Source organism: Phalangium opilio, unplaced genomic scaffold, assembly GCF_054372755.1.
Source record: "Phalangium opilio isolate 3A_F unplaced genomic scaffold, DU_Popi_V2 ptg000094l_1, whole genome shotgun sequence".
NCBI lineage: Eukaryota > Metazoa > Arthropoda > Arachnida > Opiliones > Phalangiidae > Phalangium > Phalangium opilio.
In genome coordinates, this window is record NW_028324199.1 from 2,377,231 (window position 1) to 2,399,830 (window position 22,600).

Genomic DNA, 22,600 nt, shown 5'->3' on the forward strand with positions numbered 1-22,600 from the left:
CGTGTTTTAAAGAGAGAGTTATCAGTTGTTTAACTAGACGCTTATCCATAAAACTACTCAGTACCAGTACGAAGATGTCTTTACCCGCCGATCGTGGACTCACACAGCTTTTGCTGTGTGAGAAGAGACCAAATTCGATTGTTTTTGGGGCACACCGCGAGTAAAGCCTACAGTTCAAAATCAAGAAGTGCCAAAACCAACCTGTTTTAGATCTAAAAAAACCTTGTTGTTGTCCGGTAGAAGCGCCGGTAAATAACTTTAGTTTTAATTTAAGATTCAGCATGTAACATGTTTTTTATGCGGGCATAAGCCATAACTCAGAGAAAAAAAGTCTCAATGACAAACAATGGCAATATCTTTGTTTATATACTTGTTATGCTCTATTTTATTGGATATGTTATTTGTTATTAAAAAATCTTTATTTGTATATTCGACTTTGTTTCTCAGACATATTTAAAGGTTTTATGGCGGGAAATTCAAACAGAAATCTGGCAAAATAACACAAGTCTGGGTTGGTTTAGACTCGTTTGCGGGCCTAGCATGGTGGAAGGCAAGGTAAGCTGTTTTTATACAATAACATACATGGCTGGAGTTGGTTGGATGGCCGCCATCTTGGGGTGGCGGCCATCTTGGATCTCTGCGAATCTGGGTGGCTATCACTACTGTTGGGGGTATTCCGAGCTTCAATGCGGTACGAAGATCAAACGCACGATTTCGAAGTGTACGTTGTTCCCGGCGATGGTCCAGCGCTGGTCGGACGGGACTGGATGACTGTTTTCCGAGTAAATTGGCGAGAAATCAAGATTAACTCTGTATCTGCAGCCACGGGAACTACGGTACCGGAATTGTTGCTGAAACATCAAGCCTTCTTTGAGCCAGGATATGGAAAACTAAAAGGGTCTAAGGCCAAACTGTACATTGACGAGACGGTGGAACCAAGGTTTTTTCGACCGCGACCTGTCCCGTTTGGAATTCAAGAGGCAGTGAAGACAGAGTTACGACGGTTGGAGACAGCGGGCATTATAAGGCCCGTTTCGCACTCTCAATGGGAAACACCGACAGTTCCTGTGGTGAAAGGCAACGGATCCATACGAGTTTGTGGCGACTACAAAGTCACAATCAATCCGCAATTGCGTAAGGACAAGTACCCGCTTCCCACGAACGACGACTTGTTTACAAGGCTGGCGGGAGGTGACAAGTTCACGAAGACAGATCTGACTGCGGCTTACTTGCAAATCGAATTGGAAGAAGATTACATCCGATACACCACTATCAACACCATTAACGGATTATATGAAGTAACGCGCGTACCATTTGGAATAACGCCCGCGTCATCAATGTTTCAAAGAGCGATTGATGGCGTGATCAAAGGACTGACGAAAACCGGAGCCTTCCAGTACGACATTATCATTACCGGAGCGGATGACCATGAGCATATTCAGAATTTGGACGCGGTACTTGGTCGGTTGGCAGAGTCCGGTTTGCGCATCTCGAAAGACAAGTGCAAGTTCATGCAAGAATCAGTTCAATATCTGGGCCACGTCATTGACAGGAATGGAATTCATCCTGTACCCGAAAAGGTTCAAGAGATTCTGGCAGTAAACGCACCCAGGGACATCACGCAATTAAGATCGTTTCTGGGAATGCTGAATTATTATGGAAAGTTCATACCCCATTCGGCGACCTGTTTGGAACCGCTTCACAAGTTGCTTAGAGGAGAGTCACAGTGGACCTGGAATGGCTCGTGCCAGCGAGCATTTGAAGATGTTAAGGATCGCCTTGCACGATCAACGATTCTGACTCACTTCGACGCTACGTTACCAGTTGAGCTATTCTACGACGCGTCAGGATACGGCGTAGGAGCTGTATTGATGCTTAGATGTCCCGACGGAAGTAGAAAGCCCATAGCTCATGCCTCGAAGTCTTTGAATCAAGCCCAGAAGAACTACTCGCAAATTCATAAAGAAGCATTTGCAGTGGTATACGCTGTTCAACGTTTTCACCAATACCTGTATGGAAAACATTTCACCCTGTGGACTGATCATCAACCACTTGTAACGTTGTTTGATCCGACGAAGGGAATTCCAGACACCGTTAATCCTCGTATGCAGCGATGGGCCATCATCTTGATGGGTTACGATTTCACAATTAAATACGTCCGCACAACCGACAACGTCATTGCCGATTTTTTGTTCCGTTTGCCGCTACCCAAGATGGACAAAGAACCGGGCGAGAGTGACGAAATCAGAAGTATCTTTCGTCAGCAATTGGACGTCTTGCCCGTCGACTCTAAGAAGATTGCAACGGAAACAAGAAGAGATGTCCTGCTCTCGCAAGTTTTACGTTCGGTTAAGGACGGTTGGCCGGAGAAGACGTCACCCAACGATGACATTCGGCCGTTCTTCATCAGGCGCAACGAGATCTTGGCAGAATTCGGATGTTTGATGTGGGGATCTCGTGTCATAGTTCCGAGCAAGCTTCGTGAGCAGATTTTGGCTAAGCTCCATGATGGCCATATGGGAGTTGTCAAAACCAAAAGTCTTGCGAGATCCTATTGCTGGTGGCCACAAATGGATCGTGACAATGAAGATTTAACCCGCCGATGTCAAGCGTGTCAGGAGGGTCGAAAGTCAGACGTGAAGACTCCGCTGCATGTATGGGAACATCCAAACACGCCATGGAGCCGAATCCATGGTGCGTGGTCTTTTACTTGCTGAAGACGGTCAGGGTTAGATGTAAATCTGGCTTAAACGGCAAATAAGTAGCACATTAAAAATACAGAAATGGCGACATTTTGTTCTTGTATAACATTATTTTGATCAAAGCTTTCAAGGGCTTTTTAAATCGATAATTTACTTATAGTGAAGTTATCCTTGCAGATAAAGAAAGTAAAATGCAATATTAATTAACAGTACCTCTTCTAATATGTAGAATTGTATCATGAACTCAGTCACAATGCAAAGACTGTAAGATTTTAGTTTTAGACATTGATAATAACCTAGCATAAGGAAAACTCCGCTGCAAAATGTATTCTTAGATTTATTTAGTAATCGCCGAGGGGGTGCTTTGTCACTGAGCCAGCAAGGCCCCTGAGTGTCCACCCTCTAAAAAATAATGAAAATTACAATAATAAAACAGCGAGACACAACAGAGAAATAAAAAGCAAAAATAAATAATAGTAATAATAAATAAAATCAAACAGGGAAAAAATCATAAAGTAATAATAAGAACAATAACAAAGCGAAAGCTCAGGGAACCTAAACAACATGGGGGCACAAACAGTCACTAAGGTAGGAGCAGTCAAAGCCGGGTTGCTGGTGTTGTTAGCCAGTTCATGACGGAAGTCGTTGATAACCAGTGTAGTGAAATGGTTCTGTTTGGCACTCGTTCGCGCCTTCGGCTTCCTTAGTTTGACGGACGAAAGGGGCGGGACTGAAATAGTCCGTGAGCAGGGATGAAACGCGACCGTAGTGAAGATCGTGAAGACAAACTAGATGGTTAGCGCGATGACGCACCGCAGGAGTCACCAAACCCAGTTTCGCGTCGCGCGTGGTGGGGGTAAGAGCCCCACAACCTTGATTGACCTTCGTGAACCTGTTGTGGGCTTTATTTAGACGAACCCTGGCGCCCTCTTGAGCCGGACGCCAAGTTAACTGACGTGAAATAGAGAGACGGGAGCACGAGAGAGTTGTAAATAGAGCGCATAAGGCGCGGAGAACGAAAATAAAAGTTACGTAAGCCATGTAATGGAGTTTATACGGTTAGCAGTTTTGGCAGAGTGCTGAGAAAAGGTGAATCGCGAGTCCACGAGTGTTCCCAAATCACGAGCACAGGAGGTGATGAAGATGGGCACGCCATTGACGTAGTAGGGGTGTTGAGGGTTGCGTGAACCAAGATGGAGCATTTCGACGCGTTAAAGACTAGGCCATATCAAGAAGCCCAGCTGATGACGGCATCAAGATCCCCTTGAAGAACCCCACAAACGGAGACGTCCCGTATGACCCTCGACAATTTGGAATCGTTGGCGAAGAGGAGAATCAGGGAGTGACGGACCACGGTTGGCAAGGAGTTGATAAAGATGCCGAACCGCAGGGGTCCAAGGACCGAACCTTACGGGACCCCATTGCTCAGACCGAGAGGCAGGGATGACTTTCTCTGGTGCAGCACACGCTGAGTTCGACCAGTGACGAAGGTGGTTAGCCACCGGAGAGCAGTGCTTGTTACCCGTGCCCTATGTAGGTCCTCTATAATGCCTTGCGTGGGGATGGTGTCGAAAACCTTAGCAAGGTCCAAATAAATGACGTCGACCGACAGGCCTTTGTCCAACCAGTCCACCAACGAGTGAGTGGCTTTGAGGAGGTTGGAAGAGCAGGAGTGATTCGCGCGGAAGCCATGCTGGGTCGGGTGGAGGAAGTCGATCGCGGGTGGAGGAAGTCGATCGCGGATAGATGGGCGTCAATCTGCGCCTTCACGATACATTCAAAGAGTTTGCAGACAATGCTGGTCAGGCTAATACGGCGGTGATACGGTCACCCTTTTTAAAAATGAGGGTCACGTTGGCCGTGGTCCATGCGCGGGGGACCGAATCGACCTCGAACGTGAGGTTCAACAAAGTCGTCAGGGGTACGGAGAGCGGTAAGGCCAGGGCACGAAGCAGGAATGGGTGTAAGTTGTCGGGACCAGCGGATTTAGAGGCATCCAACGCACGTACGTAGCTCCTTCAGGACCGCAGCTGGCAAGCGATTGCTTTGCGAGCTCGTTGAAAGGCCACGTGGGCGAGTTTCAGGAGGGCCAAGCTGGTAGGGTGGCGTTGAAGTCTAACAAAGGGACGGCACGTGACTCGTTTACTCACAAATGATTGGTTCAAGCGAGCTACGGCGAAAGGCGTGTATCGTCGATCCGAACGAAACGGCACAAAGAGAGAGACAACGCGGTCGAGAAGCGACACGAATTTGGTCCAGCACTCGTCCACCGATCGCGATGAGAAGATCGTTGGTTAAATGTATCAAATTAATTGATTAAAAACAAAATTAAAATAAATTGTGTGCATCGTTGGTTAAATGTATAAAATTAATTGATTAAAAACGAAATTAAAGTTCTTCACGCAAATAAAACTGAATGAAAGAAATCTCTACTAATTGTGTTCACCGTCAATGTTTCTTTAATTATTTTTTTTTCATTATTTACAATGTTTTTAATTACTTTTTTTTGTCGCATTTCTGATTTTTCATAGCGATTTTGAACGCTGCTGATTCGCCAGTCAGGTTGCGCGAACTCAACTCAAAATTGTTCTCAGACCTACTAGTGATGAAGCTGAGGAATTAAAGGGCATTAGTGCACTTTATTAACAGGGGAACAACTAAATGCTGGAATGCCGCGTAAGATTCAAAAGCCAATTAAGTAATAAACCCCGTAAGCGCGTCTGAAATTTTACATATCCATGTTGTTAATACGTGGTTTCTCACTTACGATGACCTACTCTTAATAAGCTTATGATAGAGTTATTTTACCGATCTCAGCCTTTTGACGGACACAATGGTAAGTAGTTGATGGACTTTAAGTTGGGACTGTGTGACATTGAAGGAGTACTTATGTATCCCGCGCTTCTGGAAACGTTCCTGGGACTTATGGCGTATGATGCGTATCGGTGGAGACGCTCGAATGAGGTGTTGCGCAATACGTACAAATGATGGGCTCAAAGCGTCTAAATTCGTCATACGAAGGTTAGACAATAATTCTACTTCTGACGTATAAAGGGCTGATTGAGTGAATAAAGGCTCGTTTTCAATCAAGCAAAAAGTTTACGCTTTTTGCTTACGATTGAGGTGGCAAAAAAGCGTATTTTCAATCAGCGCGCTACCGCGTGAGAAAAAAGCAAACTGCAAAACTACTAACCGTTTTCAAACTGGTCGCGCAAAGCTTTTAAAGCGTGCGTTTACCGATATCACGTGATAGTGGGCGGGTACCAAAGCATTTTCGGCCCTAAAACTATAAACAAATATGGCGGTCACCTCGAAAAGACGGAGTATGCTAAGCCTCGGTTCCGTAAGTTTGCTTTATGTCTTACCAATTTTTAACAGCGCCACCTTTTTTAGCTGCCTATCTTTCTATCCGGTGCATTTCTTTTATTATTTATTTTTTTCTGCCATTTTCAATAATAGTATAATTGTTACAAGTTATTCAATGTAAAATATAACACTAATAATCTCCGAATCGAACGGTCAACACACACTCAGAGGCATGAAACATGGAGAATTTCTATTGGACACTAAACTGTGACGTCATCCTCCATCGCGCTTGAAAGCAAAAAGTTAACGCAAATATCTACGGAGGATAGATATCTGCTTGAACTAACATTCAAGCAAAAGCGCGCCTTTGAAAGCTTAAAGGTACGTTCACAAAGGCGCGTTTAGCTGAAGCCGATTGCCGAGAGCGTAGGCTGAATCTAGTGTCTGCTTCTCGCGTGACCGTTCACAAAGCCGCTTAAGCGGTATTGGGAGTGGCGTACGCTGGTTGCTGAGGCTGATTGATGGAGTCCGCTTCGATCTGTTGAGGATAGATATATTCGAGAAAAAGCTCTTGCCCCTCCCCATCGTGCAGACGAATTTTAACCTCTAGCAGACTATTTTAGGCATTCTGATAAATTTCGTGTGGCACTTTTGCAATAAACATAACGAATTTGAAAGAGAAAAAAGAAATTGACACAGCCTTGAAAGCCGATCTACGGCTTAAAGATATCCAAAAAAAGGAAAACCTAATTGAAATCGTGAAACAAAGAGACGTGATTTGGAATAAATTTGCGAAGAAGCACAGAGATAGAGATGCTGTCGACTGCTTATCTACCCGCTGTCCCCAAACGAACTACGACGAAGAAACACTTTTGTGAACGATAGAGAGGAAGCTCACGCTGAAGGCTGAGAGCAGACGCTCAACTCGGCAGCTTCGTGCGAGAAGACTACTTTCAGCCATCCGCGATCAGCTTCGGGAAAAAGCGCCTTTGTGAACGTACCTTTAAGCTTCAGCCCAAGCGCGATTGAAAACGGCTAAATATTTTGCTTTTGCGTTTTGCTGTGATTTTTCAAGCAAGAGCTTGCGTTTTTGATCAAAAAAGCTTGATTTAAAACGGGGCTTTAGAAACAAACAAAACCCTACCGGAAATTGGTACGCTTAGTCTGAGAACGTTGCGCTTCATGTTGACGAGTTGCTAGCGAAAGGATCCTATCAAAAACAGCAGAATGAAGAACAATTTTCGTTGCCCGACGATATCGCCAATGAAGCGACAGACAATTGACCTTTAATAAAAAGTCTTTGAATTGAATTATTAACTTAAACTTTGTAGCGTTCTATTTTTTTTGGTTTATTTAATTTTTAGTATGGCTTTTATAAACTTATCCACAGTGCATTGAGTGCAATTAATGTCTCCCAGTGTTCCTAACGCACGCCGCCGCTAAACTTCGGTAGGCGACTGTATTGTATTTGTATGAAAAGTAGCTTCTTTTTTAATGGCACAGGGTGCGTGTTTGTACCGCACGTTGACCGTACCGAATAGCTGGGACGATTTCGTTTCAACTCCATATCACCTCTTTCCTCCAAGGTTTTCAATTGGGGAAAACACGACGCGCGTTCCCCCGCCATTCCTTCTCCTCCCAAACAATATCACTCTCACGCCTTTTTTGGCCTAGTGACGCTATTAGGTCTATTTTTCCTTTGCGCGCTTTTTTGCCCCCTGGTGGCCGTTTCCTACAACTCGTAAGAAACGCAATGTTATAGAAATTCAGATTATATTCTGTTTCTAACGTCCGAAGAAGTGGTAAGCGGAAGGGTCCTTTGCAACAATATTTTATAATCGTAATTGATAGATTTTCATAGCTTTATAGCTAACTTATATTAAAGAGATAATCCATAAGGAAGAGAGAGACCAAATAAAATAACGAACTGTTTATTAAACGAGTGAGAGAGTGAAGTGAAGTGATATTAAATGATAACATAACTATTTATAGCAGTTCCCAAAAAACAGTATTACGATATTAACCGGTTAAAAAACAACATCGCCTTTCTTAAATTACAGAGTTAATATGTTCCGAGTAGATAGGAGTCGATTTCTCCAACAGTAATTAGGGTCATTTTTGCATTTAATTTGCCGAATGGTTTAAACCATGATTTAGTTAAACTTAATTAGTCCATTATTAGTTGATAAAATACGGAATTCCTAAGGTTTCATTTGTATTTAGTATTGGAAGGGTACGTACTATCGAAATTGGGCTATTTTTGAATTTAATTAGAATGGTTTAAACCATGATTTAGGTAAACTTAATTAGTTTATAAAATACGGAATTCCTCAGGTTTTATATATGGGAAGGATTCTAAGTTGTAGTGGTAAGTGGTGAATTGTCGCCGCGTAATTTAAGGTTTAGCTGTTTGGCTCATTTTGTATCACGATTAGCGTCGCGTATTGGCTTCATTCTTGCCTGGCGAATGAAAAAATAAATGTAGATTATAGAAAGATTTTAATTTAGTCTCAGGGTTCGTACAGAACTTGGTTAAGTCAGGGAATTTTTTCCCCCAAAAAGTCAGGGATAGGTCAGGGATTTCGTTTAGTATATCAAACTATGATTGATTCGTGTAATGTTAAAAATACGGGCCCAGGAGACGTGTGAACATGAAGTGGGCTCTGGCAAACACGTATTTAAAATGCTTCCATGGATATTGGCAAAATTTCTTCAGGGGTAAGTTTTTTACGTTGTTGCCCAGCGGCAGCGTTATAGCGTTTTCAGTTAGCGTAGTTCCCGCGTATAAGAGAACCAAGGCTTACCAGATAAACTGAACATTGCAATAAATGCGGGCCCATCTATTGCCTTTCATTTTTGGTCTTTGTAATATTTGTGTCGCGTATCATAAAGATATGGATGGTTCCGAACCTCCTCCTCAGTAAAACGTTTAGCATTGAACTTCGGCATTCTCAGGGATAGTAACTGACTCGATTAGGAACTATATAAATAAAAACATGGCGGACACGCGTGGTTGAAAATGACGTCACGACTCGAGCTTATTGCTAATTTGTGGCCGAAAAAATAGAAGGGATAGACTAATCTGCTGAATGTCTGAACGTCTGAACTGCTGAAAATAGTAAAATTCCTACTATAAAATTCTCCCATCCTACCAAACCGTAAACTGTCTGAACCTTTTTGACTATTTTGCTGAAATGCCGAATTCTGAACAGTGAACATTGAAATTAAAGTAAGAGATCGTCTGAACCTTCTTGACTATTTTGCTGAAATGCTGAATTCTGAACAGTGAACTCTGAAATTAATGTAAGATAGAGACCGTCTGAACTTTTTTGACTATTTTGCTGAAATGCCGAATTCTGAACCGTGAATTTTGAAAATGAAGTAGAATGGAGACCGTCTGAACATTTTTGACTATTTTGCTGAAATGCCGAATTCTGAACCAAAATTAACGTAAGATAGAGACCGTCTGAACTTTTTTGACTATTTTGCTGAAATGCTGAATTCTGAACCCTGAATTTTGAAATTAATGTAAGATAGAGACCGTCTGAACTTTTTTGACTATTTTGCTGAAATTCCGAATTCTGAACCGAAATTAATGTAAGATAGAGACCGTCTGAACCTTTTTGACTATTTTGTTGAAATGCTGAATTCTGAACCGTGAATTTTGAAAATGAAGTAGAATGGAGACCGTCTGAACTTTTTTGACTATTTTGCTGAAATGCCGAATTCTGAACCGTGAACTTTGAAATTAATGTAAGATAGAGACCGTCTGAACCTTTTTGACTATTTTGCTGAAATGCTGAATTCTGAACCGTGAATTTTGAAAATGAAGTAGAATGGAGACCGTCTGAACTTTTTTGACTATTTTGCTGAAATGCCGAATTCTGAACCGTGAACTTTGAAATTAATGTAAGATAGAGACCGTCAGAACTTTTTTTACTATTTTTCTGAAATGCTGAATTCTGAACCCTGAATTTTGAAATTAATGTAAGATAGAGACCGTCTGAACCTTTTTGACTATTTTGCTGAAATGCTGAATTCTGAACCGTGAATTTTGAAAATGAAAATAGTGTAACAATGTTACGCCTTTTCTAAAATATTTTTGTTTATCTTCATTGACTTCCCAAATAATAATATTGTTTTTGCACACAATTACTGTTTACAATTATCTACTTCCAAAATAAAATGACCTTTCTCGAATTGTATTATGCCTTTTCCAAAACATTACTGTTTACAATTATCTACTTCCGAAATAAAATAACCTTTCTCAAATTACAATATGCCTTTTCCAAAAAATTTCTGTTTAGAATTATCTACTTCCGAAATAAAATAACCTTTCTTGAATTATAATATGCCTTTTACAAAAAATTTCTGTTTAGAATTATCTACTTCCGAAGTAAAATAACCTTTCTCGAATTATAATATGCCTTTTCCAAAAAAATTCTGTTTAGAATTATCTACTTCCGAAATAAAATAACCTTTCTCAAATTATTATATGCCTTTTAAAAAAAATTACTGTTTAGAATTATCTACTTCCGAAATAAAATAACCTTTCTCCTCCATTCTACTTAATTTTCAAAATTCACGGTTCAGAATTCGGCATTTCAGCAAAATAGTCAAAAAAAGTTCAGACAGTCTCCATTCTACTTCATTTTCAAAATTCACGGTTCAGAATTCTGCATTTCAGCAAAATAGTCAAAAAAGTTCAGACGGTCTCTATCTTACATTAATTTCAAAATTCACGGTTCAGAATTCGGCATTTCAGCAAAATAGTCAAAAAGTTCAGACGGTCTCCATTCCACTTCATTTTCAAAATTCACGGTTCAGAATTCAGCATTTCAGCAAAATAGTCAAAAAAGTTCAGACGGTCTCCATTCTACTTCATTTTCAAAATTCACGGTTCAGAATTCGGCATTTCAGCAAAATAGTCAAAAAAGTTCAGACGGTCTCCATTTCACTTCATTTTCAAAATTCACGGTTCAGAATTCGGCATTTCAGCAAAATAGTCAAAAAAGTTCAGACGGTCTCTATCTTACATAAATTTCAAAGTTCACGGTTCAGAATTCGTAATTTCAGCTAAATAGTCAAAAAAGTTCAGACGGTCTCTATCTTACATTAATTTCAAAGTTCACGGTTCAGAATTCGGCATTTCAGCAAAATAGTCAAAAAAGTTCAGACGGTCTCTATCTTACATTAATTTCAAAATTCAGGGTTCAGAATTCAGCATTTCAGCAAAATAGTCAAAAAAGTTCAGACGGTCTCTATCTTACATTAATTTCGGTTCAGAATTCGGCATTTCAGCAAAATAGTCAAAAAAGTTCAGACGGTCTCCATTCCACTTCATTTTCAAAATTCACGGTTCAGAATTCAGCATTTCAGCAAAATAGTCAAAAAAGTTCAGACAGTCTCCATTCTACTTCATTTTCAAAATTCACGGTTCAGAATTCTGCATTTCAGCAAAATAGTCAAAAAGGTTCAGACGATCTCTTACTTTATTTCACTGTTCACTGTTCAGAATTCGGCATTTCAGCAAAATAGTCAAAAAGGTTCAGACAGTTTATGGTTTGGTAGGATGGGAGAATTTATAGTAGGATTTCTACTATTTTCAGCAGTTCAGACATTCAGCAGATTAGTCGATCCCAAAATAGAAAGCTAATATAGCCACACTCAACGTAATTTCTGTCAAACGTAACTATATGTTTTCTTTTTTCGGTTGTCGCTTGACGTCGGGCGAAAAGTCGTGATTTTACGCCAAGTGAAAACCATGCTTTACTGAGAGCTAGTTCGAGAATTGCAGACTTCACGCAGTTTTTCAGTCCATCTTCCAATTTAAGCAATATTTCCACTCGACCGAAAAAAGTAGGCGGAAATCATGCAGCCGACAGTATAAATTTTAACTTCCGGCGGTAGACCGTTCACACTACGACTGAATTTGGCCGTAGATAGTTTTGGGTCACGTGACAGATTTGAGTGGTTTCTATATTGCACTCTGAATTGGTTTCTTTGTCCCCTAGTCGTTTAGAACGTACCAGAAGCCATATTTTCTAACCTCCTTAATAAAATCTTCGTTATTAACATCTATTCTCTTTTTATTTCCATTAGTTTCATTTCTCTTTCTAGGTGGCATGTTTCCGATAAGCCTTAGTCAACCGAAAAAAAGAAAATGGTGGCTATAAATCTATCTCGCGTACGCGTGCGCTCTTGAAATTTATGGCGTAGTCAGTGGGATAATTTTATTCGCTGAGAGACCTGCGTAACGCCGAACAAGACCGAAAAAAATAGATCGCAACTTACACCCGGCCAAACGGCAATTCCGTCGGGCTCGGCTTAAAGACTTTTTAGTCGAACCCCTTTCTGCCGGGTTTTCCGTCGAGTGGGAATCTAGCTTTAGTCAGCATTACTAAGCCTTTGATAGCAGCGCCTCACTCACCAGGCGTCACTTTACGAGAATCTATGACCCGCGTCACTCCGTGACAAACTCGTTTGTAACGTATCTTATGAACATATGGTTAAAATTAGTAACACGCAGCGTTAAGGTGTCATGCCAATGGTCATGCGTAGAAATTCTTCTAAAAAAACTGATTTTCAATTAGCATCTGGGTTTTTTTGGCTCCTTAGTAGTATTTATATACTTTGTCAGGATTGAAAATGTGATCACACAGCACCGTAAGAAAAACGAAGATAAGAACAACTCAATCTTAAAGGGAGATTCATAATTACTAAAGGTTATAAATTATTTAGCGTAACTGTATCTATTTTTAAAAGTGTCTGTTTGATGTCAAGAGATGTTAAAAAAAGAGTATAAAAAGAAAATGAATGTATTAATAGGGCCAGAGCCAAATCAGAAAGAGCAAGGAAGCAGAGAAAAATCAGAGAGCTCTTTAAGGAAAAGAATGATTGAAATTGTAAAATGAACAGTTAGTTTTTGAAATAAATGTTGTTACTTGTTAAAGAAAGAGTCGGATTTATCTTACAGGTCCATACCAGAGCCCTAGTAATTAAGTTAGAGTTAAAATAGGGAAGTTTAAATTAAAGTAAAATTACTAAAGTATAGAGAAAGAGGAAACAGAGTTTCTTCACACAGCTATGTGCGAACAGGGCCGTCAAGAGAGGGGGGCAATTCGGACCATTTTCCCGGGGCCCGTACCTCTCGGGGGCCCGGCCCGGTCTCGACCCTTGTTAATTCTAGTGGATAATGGTTGTGAAAATGTAAATATTGAACTTAAAAGAATGTTTTCTTCAACTGAGTGTTAAGGGACTGAAAAGTGGTCGGCGGACCGTTGAATTTGTTTTGAAAAAGTCACCCGACCCCCTCCCCCCACAATCATTGACGTCAGCAGCTGATGTAAAACGCGTCAAAAAGGAATTATTTCGTGATTGTTAAGCGGTTCCTCACTTCAGGTCAATCTCTCTTGTGATTGGTTGTGAGCCACCCCGCTCCGGCGTTTACCCAGGCCCCACTTCCGAGAGTTCGAGACCCCCAAATTCAACGGTCGGCTGACCTTTTTAATACCCTTTAAACGGTAAAGGACAAAAAAGGTAATGAAGAGTGTAGTTTTATAACTTGATAATTCTCTATAAATGCTCTCAGTCTCTTTACTCATTAAGCATGAATGACTGAAAGTAAAATGTTAACCATGGAAAAACTTCCACATTCATACAGTTGGTTCTTTGCTGTGGACGATCAGACAAACATTAATATTATTAAATGGATAATAAGCTAATAAGTCATATAGCAACAGTTTCATAACTTCAAAGCTGATGGTTAAGGGTATAGGCAATGTCGTTTAATACTTTAACAACGCAACAAGTAGTACAGACAGCGTCATAAATAAGTCGCTCATAAATGGGTGCTTATTTGTAACTTGATATTTTGCGAGTTAAAATTAAAGAAGCCAAGAGTATCCTATGTGAACTAATAAACTAAATTTCCGTACAAAAACAATAACTTGTAAAATTATAACAAGCTTCACTTTGGACCTGCTACACTCTGAAGTGCTTTTGGCGAATGCACGGAGTGCTTATTTTGGCGGACCCACAGTTGTGCACCCATATATTTTTCTAGGGGCCCGACAGATAACCATTCCCGGGGCCCGCAAAGTCTCTCGCCGGCCCTGCGTGCGAAAATGTAAATAAAGAGACAGGTAGCACCAACACCCGCACAAAAGAGATAGAGAATGAAGATAGCAAATATACACCCCAAGATACAGTAACAGCCACAGCCACAAACAACTTAGATGAGAAACAAACTTTTTTCAAATCGCTAAAGCGATCGGCGAAGGAAAAAGAAAAGAAAGAGTGATACGCTGCATTCTTGACGGTGGAAGTCATAATACATATATAAGAGTAGACATGTCCAAAACGTTGGGCCTAAAATTAATTAGCCAAGAACATTTAAACGTTGGTGCATTTCTTCATGATCCCGTAAGCACTAGAGTCAATAAAGTGGAATTGAAATTAAAAAGCCTTAGCGGAAACAAGTCCATCTCGATAGAAGCACTGGAAGTGCCTCGTATTTTCCCAACCGTTAAGCAAGTCCCCAATGAAAAGATTAAGAGAAAACTGAAAAGCAAAAATATAAAGCTATCCGAAGACTTCACATCTGAAGATCCACTCATCGAAGAATTGACGGTGCTTATAGGGGCAGATTATTATTGGGCAATTATGACAGGCAAACTAGAGCGTTTAACGCCATCACTAATGGCAATGGAGAGCATGTTTAGATGGGTTATTCACGGTCCAACAACAGAGATAACAACTGAAGAGATAATACCTCAAGAAAAAAGGGATACAAAAGGAATTTGTTAAATTAACATAGCTTGCACTCAGGAATCAGAGAAAACTAACGAAATCATACAAGACTTTTGGAAACTAGAAGCTTCGGGAGTTCAAACAGTAGAAGACCAAAATAGCAGCACAAAAGAAGAAGCTATGAAAACCTTCAGAGAAACTACAAACAGAGAAAATGGAAGATACCAAGATCAATTTCCCTTTAAAAAACAACACCCCGAAATCGAAAGCAACTATTTCATGTCAAGAAAAAGACTTTTTGGTCTTTTAAAAAGGCTGCAGAAAGAACCGTGTCTTTTAGCTCGTTACGCAAAAATCTTCGAAGACTACGAACAGAGCGGAATAATAGAAAGAGTTGCACCCAGAGAAAGGAAGAAGAAGGAACTATTTATTATATTCCACACCAAGGAGTGGTAAACGAAGAGAGAAACACCACAAAAGTAAGAATAGTTTTTGACGCATCATCTCATGAAGGAGAACAAGTATCTTTAAATCACTGTTTAGAAGAACTGCCCAATCTTAATCCAGATCTTTACGACATACTGTTAAAATTCAGAATAAAAAGAATCGCGCTAGTCGCGGACATTGAGAAGGCATACCTTCAAATTTCTATTGCCCCCAAGATCGCAATTGTATCAGGTTTCTATGGGTAGAGGATCCATTTGCAACCAGTCAAAATAATAGAGAAATAATCGAGTACCGCATGACCAGAGTTATGTTTGGGGTGAGCGCAAGTCCTTACCAATAATCAGCTACGATTTAACTTCATTTGGATAATTATAAGAACAAATACCCCTTATCATGCGAAATGTTGAAAAATGAGTTATATGTGGACGATTTAACTACCGTAGAGGATGACGAAACCTTATTATATCAAAAGGCAAGTGAGGCTCGAAAAATAATGGAAGATGCCATGATGAAATTAAGAAAATGGCAAACTAATTCCAAATTGCTAAGTACAATCATCAAAGATGAAAAAGGAACGATACTGCAAAAGAAGAAGACGAAAAAATGGAAGAATTAACATATTGAAAAGCGCTTCTAAAACACTGAAAGTTCTTGGATTGACTTGGATACCAGAGCAGGACAATTTCACCTTTAATGTTGAAAACATAACGAAGTTAATTCCAGAGGTGAAAAACACTAAGAGAGCAGTGCTTCAATTTTCAGCAAGACTTTTTGATCCCTTGGAAATATTATCCCCATTCATTATAAGGGTAAAGATTTTGTTTCAAAAGCTGTGTGTGGCAGGAATTGAATGGGACGAAGAACTACCTGAAGATGTAAAAAAAGACTGGAATAACTGGACCACCGAGTTGCCAAAAATAAAACAGGTTAAATTACCACGACACTGTCGAGCAGGATGGCCGAAAAACCAAATACAACAAGAACAGTCGCACGGGTTTTGTGATGCCAGGGAAGCTGCATATGGAGCCGCGATTTATGTAAGAATAATCCCAGAAAATGGTAAAATATCCACTCACCTATTAATGCCGAAGTCAAGAGTGGCCCCATTAAAGAAGTTATCTTTACCAAGATTAGAATTAATGGGAGCCTTATTAGCAGCGAGATTAATGAAAAAAGTAAACAAAATTTTTAACCTTCCAAGAAACCATTTTTTTGGTCTGATTCACAAAGCACCATATCCTGGATTCTGTAACCATCTTAACTCGAAAATCAAATTAAATTTACAATTAATCATTAAATTAACAACGAAATACCTTAAATTTACGCTATAAAGATAATAGTAGCCCTTTAAACTTAAACCTATCCCTTTAAAATAAACTGAAAAGAAATTCTTTCGTACAATATAGATGAGGAACTAGCCCCTCAATGTTGACACAGAACGTTCTAGAACTACCCTATACCCCTATATCCATAGTGCAAAATGAAATACCTAGCAACGAAAACTCTTTCCAAGAACCCAGAGAAATGTCACGCTGATTTAGACCCCAAGCAACAAGACCTTGAGTTACTATCCTGGTACCTGGCCCGAGAAACTTCTAGAACATTTTTTTTAACCCTTAAACTGACCAATCCGTATTTGGTCCCAAAACAAAAAGTTTTGCCTATTCGCTGTTAACATGAATCCGCCCGGCTACGTCATAAATATGGTCCACTATTCGCTAAACCGAAGTCAATCAACGTCATTGTCCGAGAAATCCTTGCGAGAAACTAGAAGTTATATATACGAAGTCCCTCCTGTCCCACCCTCAGTCGATTCCTGAACTGCTTAACGAAACCCTGTCGGCTCACCCTTAAGAAACCCTTAGAAGTCCGGAGTATTATTTTATATCGAAAGTTTTATTTTAATCATTTTGATACCTTTATTTTTCATCAATTTGAATCCCTAATGTTTCGGAAAATAAACTCGGAGATATTTTTTTAACCCCTAAGTTGAAGAAGAGAAGGAGCGCGAATGCGCGAGATATTAAAAGAAAAAAATTATAATTAACCCTTAAATCGCGAGAAAAGAAAAAAAATCATAATTATCTCATAACACGAGAAAGAAGAATATGGAAAAGGAGCAACTTGTCGTAAGAAATTAAAAAACTTGAAACTATTTTGATAAACTGACTTGAAACTATGGCTAAAGAACTTAGATTATGGTTAACGGATTGATTCATTTTCTTTAAAGTCTTAATTTTCTATTTTTGAATATTATTGTTTTTATTGCATAACTGCACGATTTTAACCCAAACACCCCTAAAATTTAAATTTGAAACTTAAAGGAGACATTCCATAGAGGTTATAAATTGCAAACCTCCCTTTTGATTTTTCTTTAATTTTTATTTTGACCCCTATAAAAGTGTGTGAAAATTTATGAATAATATTGAATATTATATTGAATATTCTAGAGGGCCGGTAGGCCCTTCTAGATAAGATCCCACACCCTCCCGTAATGTTAAATGAAAATTCACAGACTTTCGCCGATTTTCCCATTGGAATAACATGGGGTTTTTGGTGCTCCTGTACATCGAATCATTTAAAAACTACATGGAAGCTAGCTTTCGGAATACTTTTAAATTAACAAGTAACTATTCAAGGTGTGCCTTTTTCAAGTTTCATCAAATTTAATTAAGTCTAAGTATGTTAATTTAATTAAAAACGTAAGTACCTCAAAAGATTATTCTACAGCAGACGACGCTAATTGTTCGTTACTCTACAGTAGACGACGCTAATTTAACATTTCACCGCCTTGAAACTTTAACTTGATATTTTTCAATAAATATAACACTATATTTATTAAAAACTTCTCTGGCGGGTCTAATTTTCGTTTAATTATGTGTCTCGGTTGAAATTCTATACTTAAGGTACCTTTTTAATTTTTATTTTAGATGTTAGTTTCGACCAAGGCTTAAGTTGCCTTACTTAGGCCATGGATTTATAATAGAAGCTTACGCTTCATGGATATTTCCCTGTAGCCTTCAGTAAGGCATTTTGATTTTAAACACATTTATGTCACAAAAATTCGCGCGGGTGGGGACTGGGGGGCTGATGACGTAGAAATTGAGGCAAACGTTTTTCTTTAGGCGTGCGTGCGCGCGCACTATTCAAAATTAGAACTCGATCACGTGAAAAACTTCAACCCCCTCCCTCTGAATTTGCCTCAAATTCTACGTCACAAACGCGCGTGCCAGGCTGGTACTATTTCAGACGAGGAATAAATGTTGTGCGCGTTTTAAGGTGAGTGAAATATCCAGGAAGCGTAAGCTTTTATTATAAATCCATGCTTAGGCAGACTATTAAGTGAGTCTATGAAATGGGTGATTGTAAAAACTTGGATCAGTGTTGGAAATAAGGATTTTTTTAAAACTGGACCTGTGGCCTAGGTATTTTAATTAAAATAACTGGCCACGGTGCCACTCACTGTAAACGTACAAGGGCAGTGAACGCAATGTCATGGATAATTGCAATCGTAAAGTGGGCTGTAAAAGATACGGCTTTGATAGTTTAAAAATCGTGGCACGATGTTGGTTTTGAAGTTGACTATAAAGCTCGGGTTCTAAAACGAATTGTGAGCCGTATCATATAAGAATTAGTAGAAGTGTATAACCATTTTTAACCTCGTCCTAGAAGTGAAAAATTTCGCATTTCAGGCAAAAAATTGTTTTATAATAGATTAATACAAATGCAGACTGAAGGAACAGATATTCTACAGGGCCGGTAGGCCCTTGTAGATATGACTTGATACCCGTTTGTAATGCTAAACGAAAAAATCACCTTTTTAGGGTTAGCGTCCCATAGAAAAAGCATTACATTTTACCCGGTTTTTTGGGGAAATTGTCATAGGCGATACGGAAAAACTACAGCGAAGTTAGTTTTCGGAATACTTTCAAATTAACAAGCACTTACTAAATGAGAAACTTACCTGCTTAGTTTTTAAATAATTGAAGTCTAATTTTTGTAATTTAACTAATTAATTATGCCTCGAATTCCCTATTTCATAGCAGACGACAGTAAGAACGTTTATTTCATTGCAGCATAGCCCACTCGATCCGCGCTCCCGGACGCTGCGCTGCTCGAGCGCGAGCAGCTTGCGTCGTGACGCGCGTGATCGAGTGGGCTATGATAGCAGACGACAGTAAGGCAACGCTAATTATTTTTTTGATATTTCATCCGAGCTTTAACACCTTTATTTGGATATATAATGAAGTATAACGCCCTTTAAAACCAAAATTATTTTTATCAGGTCCAATTTTCGTCTAAAAAAGTAATTCAGGTAAATAATTACAGTTAATAGAGGTTTTAACCTCGTTTGAAGTAATTTTTCGACGTTCGTTTTGGCCAAGGCTTAAGTTGAATTTTGGTAAGTCTGTGTAATATACTCTTTATAGCGTCTTTTTTCGTCCTTTAAGATAATAAAAAAAGCTGATTTCCAGCTTTGTTTTGGAATTTGATATAGTCTGCTTCGTTTCATGCTAGAAACCTATCCTAAGTTCCTAACCCTACGTTTTACACTTTAAAATACTACTGGAAAGATGACAAAAAGTGTTTTCGCTTGGCAGTTAAGACGGTGGTGTTTACGTAAGCGCAGTTAATTCAACACTTCCATATGAGGTATACAGGCTTTTCATTATTTTTTAATTATATATTAATTTTACTTTGGCTATTCTCAGAGAGCATTCATATGTTAGAACGCAATTTCGGATTTTTGTGGTCTCCCAAGTCTCCAAAATTGTAAGTTTAACATTTTAGGGCAAATTATTATTATAATCAAGAATATTTATAGATCATCAAGGGTATAAATAGGCAACCTAAGACCCATTTGATTTATGATGTAATAGATCATGTTAGGTTTAGATACAGGGTTAAGCTTATGTTTGACTAGGTTGTTATGAGCGGCTAAATGTTCACCTGTTTTTGGAATTATCTAGTTTTATCAACTGAATATATTTCCCCTGTTTCAAAATTTTACTAAATTGGATTTGTTTTTACCCCTGATTATTGCTAATTATCTTGTTTATTGCCACAAATTTTCTAAAAAAAATGGTATTTTAGCTTCTTTCTACCCTAAAAAGAGGCGCTTTTTTAGCCATAATCAATGCACTTATTTAAGAAGTAAACAGTTCTACGAAATTAACTTTACGATTTTGAAAAGGCTATTAATTTTATTTAGTACTCACTAATATCTCGTGCCATCATTATCAATAATGTATGACAAACCAAAGATGATTTCGATTCATATTTTATTCAAAACCGCTAACTAATAGCATTTTTGGTTCCTTAGATAATAGGGACGGGAAATGACATTTTCAGCCTGTTAAGAGTTGACTACTGCCATAAGACTGAAGTGACAGATATTATACAAAAACGTCTTTGTTTGGACCAAGACCGAAAAAATCAACGATATGAGTGAGGTTTATCAATTGACTGAAGTTCAGATATTGAAATTTTTCTTTAAGTATTTTTAGTAGTTTAATCCTTAATCACTATTTAATTCAATTAACTGATTTTACTCTTAATCGATCTATTCCCTCTAAATTTATTCAAAAAATTGCATATCTCCGCTTTTTCAAGAACAATTCCATTTTACGAAAACATTTTATCATGAAATTAATTATTTTGAAGGGATTTCGTATCGATGTTCCTTAGCTTGTAAGCACCTTGACGGACATTGGTTTAAATGTTAGTGGCTTGAGAAATTTTAAAGTTTGCACCAAAAAATGTTTTTTCAATGGTTGCAATTTGTTGAGAAGACTGATATTCGATAAAATATGATTAAGAGTAATTTATTTTGCTCGGACTAATAAAATAATGTCGTTTATCAAAGGAAAAGGAACAACTTTTGTCCCATGTGGTTGCTTTTAGTAGGTAGCTCTCCTTTCATGGACTGGAAAAATATTATGTAAGAAAAGAAATAACCAAATGTTAGTGTAAAGATTCCATAAAAAGAAAAATTTCTCAGTACTGTTCAATGTCATTTTATATTCTTTTCAGCGGAATTAATAATTAATTTCATGATAAAATGTTTTCGGAAAATGGAATTGTTCTTGAAAAAGCGGAGATATGCAATTTTTTGAATAAATTTAGAGGGAATAGATTGATTAAGAGTAAAATCAGTTGATTGAATTAAATAGTGATTAAGGATTAAACTACTAAAAACACTTAAAGAAAAATTTCAATATCTGAACTTCAGTCAATTGATAAACCTCACTCATATAGTTGGTTTTTTCGGTCTTGGTCCAAACAAAGACGTTTTTGTATAATTTAAATAGTCGCTAAATTACTTCTGCAAAACTCGCGTCCGTCCGGGATTTGAACCCGGGACCACTCGCACCCAAAGCGAGTATCGTACCCCTAGACCAACGGGACTGTATGACACTGAAACATGCTTAACTCATAGGCCTATAATTTAACTAGTTGTATTTAAATAGTCGCTAAACTACTTCTGCAAAACTCGGGTCCGTCCGGGATTTGAACCCGGGACCACTCGCACCCAAATCGAGTATCATACCCCTAGACCAACGGACCATGTATGTAACTGAAACATGCTCAACTCATAGGACTACCCTGTCAATAGTTGCATTTAAATAGTCTCTAAATTATTTTTCAAAAACTCGGGGCTGTCCGGGATTTGAACCCGGGACCACTCACACCCGAAGCGAGTATCATACCCCTAGACCATCGGGCCATGTATTTAACTGAAACATGCTCAACTCGTAGGGTAAAATTTTACTAGTTGCATTAAAATAATCATTAAATCACTTCTGCAAAACTCGGGTCCGTCCGGGATTTGAACCCGGGACCACTCGCACCCAAAGCGAGTATCATACCCCTAGACCATCGGGCCATGTATGAAACTGAAACATGCTCGACTCAAAGACTACCATGTCAATAGTTGCATTTAAATAGTCACTAAATTTCTTCTGCAAAAATCGGGTCCGTCCGGGATTTGAACCCGGGACCACTCGCACCCAAAGCGAGTATCATACCCCTAGACCAACGGACCATGTATGAACCTGAAACATGCTCAACTCGTAGGACTACCCTGTCAATAGTTGCGATTAAATAGTCACTCAATTCCTTCTACAAAGACTAGGGTCCGTCCGGGATTTGAACGCGGGACCACTCACACCCGAAGCGAGAATCAAACCCCTAGACCAACGGACCAAGTATGAAAGTATAACATGCTCAACTCGTAGGGTACAATTTAACTAGTTGCATTTAAATAGTCACTAAATTACTTCTGCAAAACTCGGGTCCGTCCGGGATATGAACCCAGGACCACTCGCACCCAAAGCGAGTATCATACCCCTAGACCAACGGGACTGTATGACACTGAAACATACTAAACTCAT

The 22,600-nt window shown here is 39.0% G+C and overlaps 1 non-coding gene across 1 annotated transcript; it reads right to left on the reverse strand.

Moving 5' to 3' along the window:
• Positions 1-22,179: 22,179 nt before the first annotated feature.
• Positions 22,180-22,251, reverse strand: TRNAP-UGG (transfer RNA proline (anticodon UGG)). Its single transcript has one exon. It is a non-coding gene; the product is annotated as a tRNA-Pro (tRNA).
• Between the last annotated feature and the right edge of the window lie 349 nt (positions 22,252-22,600).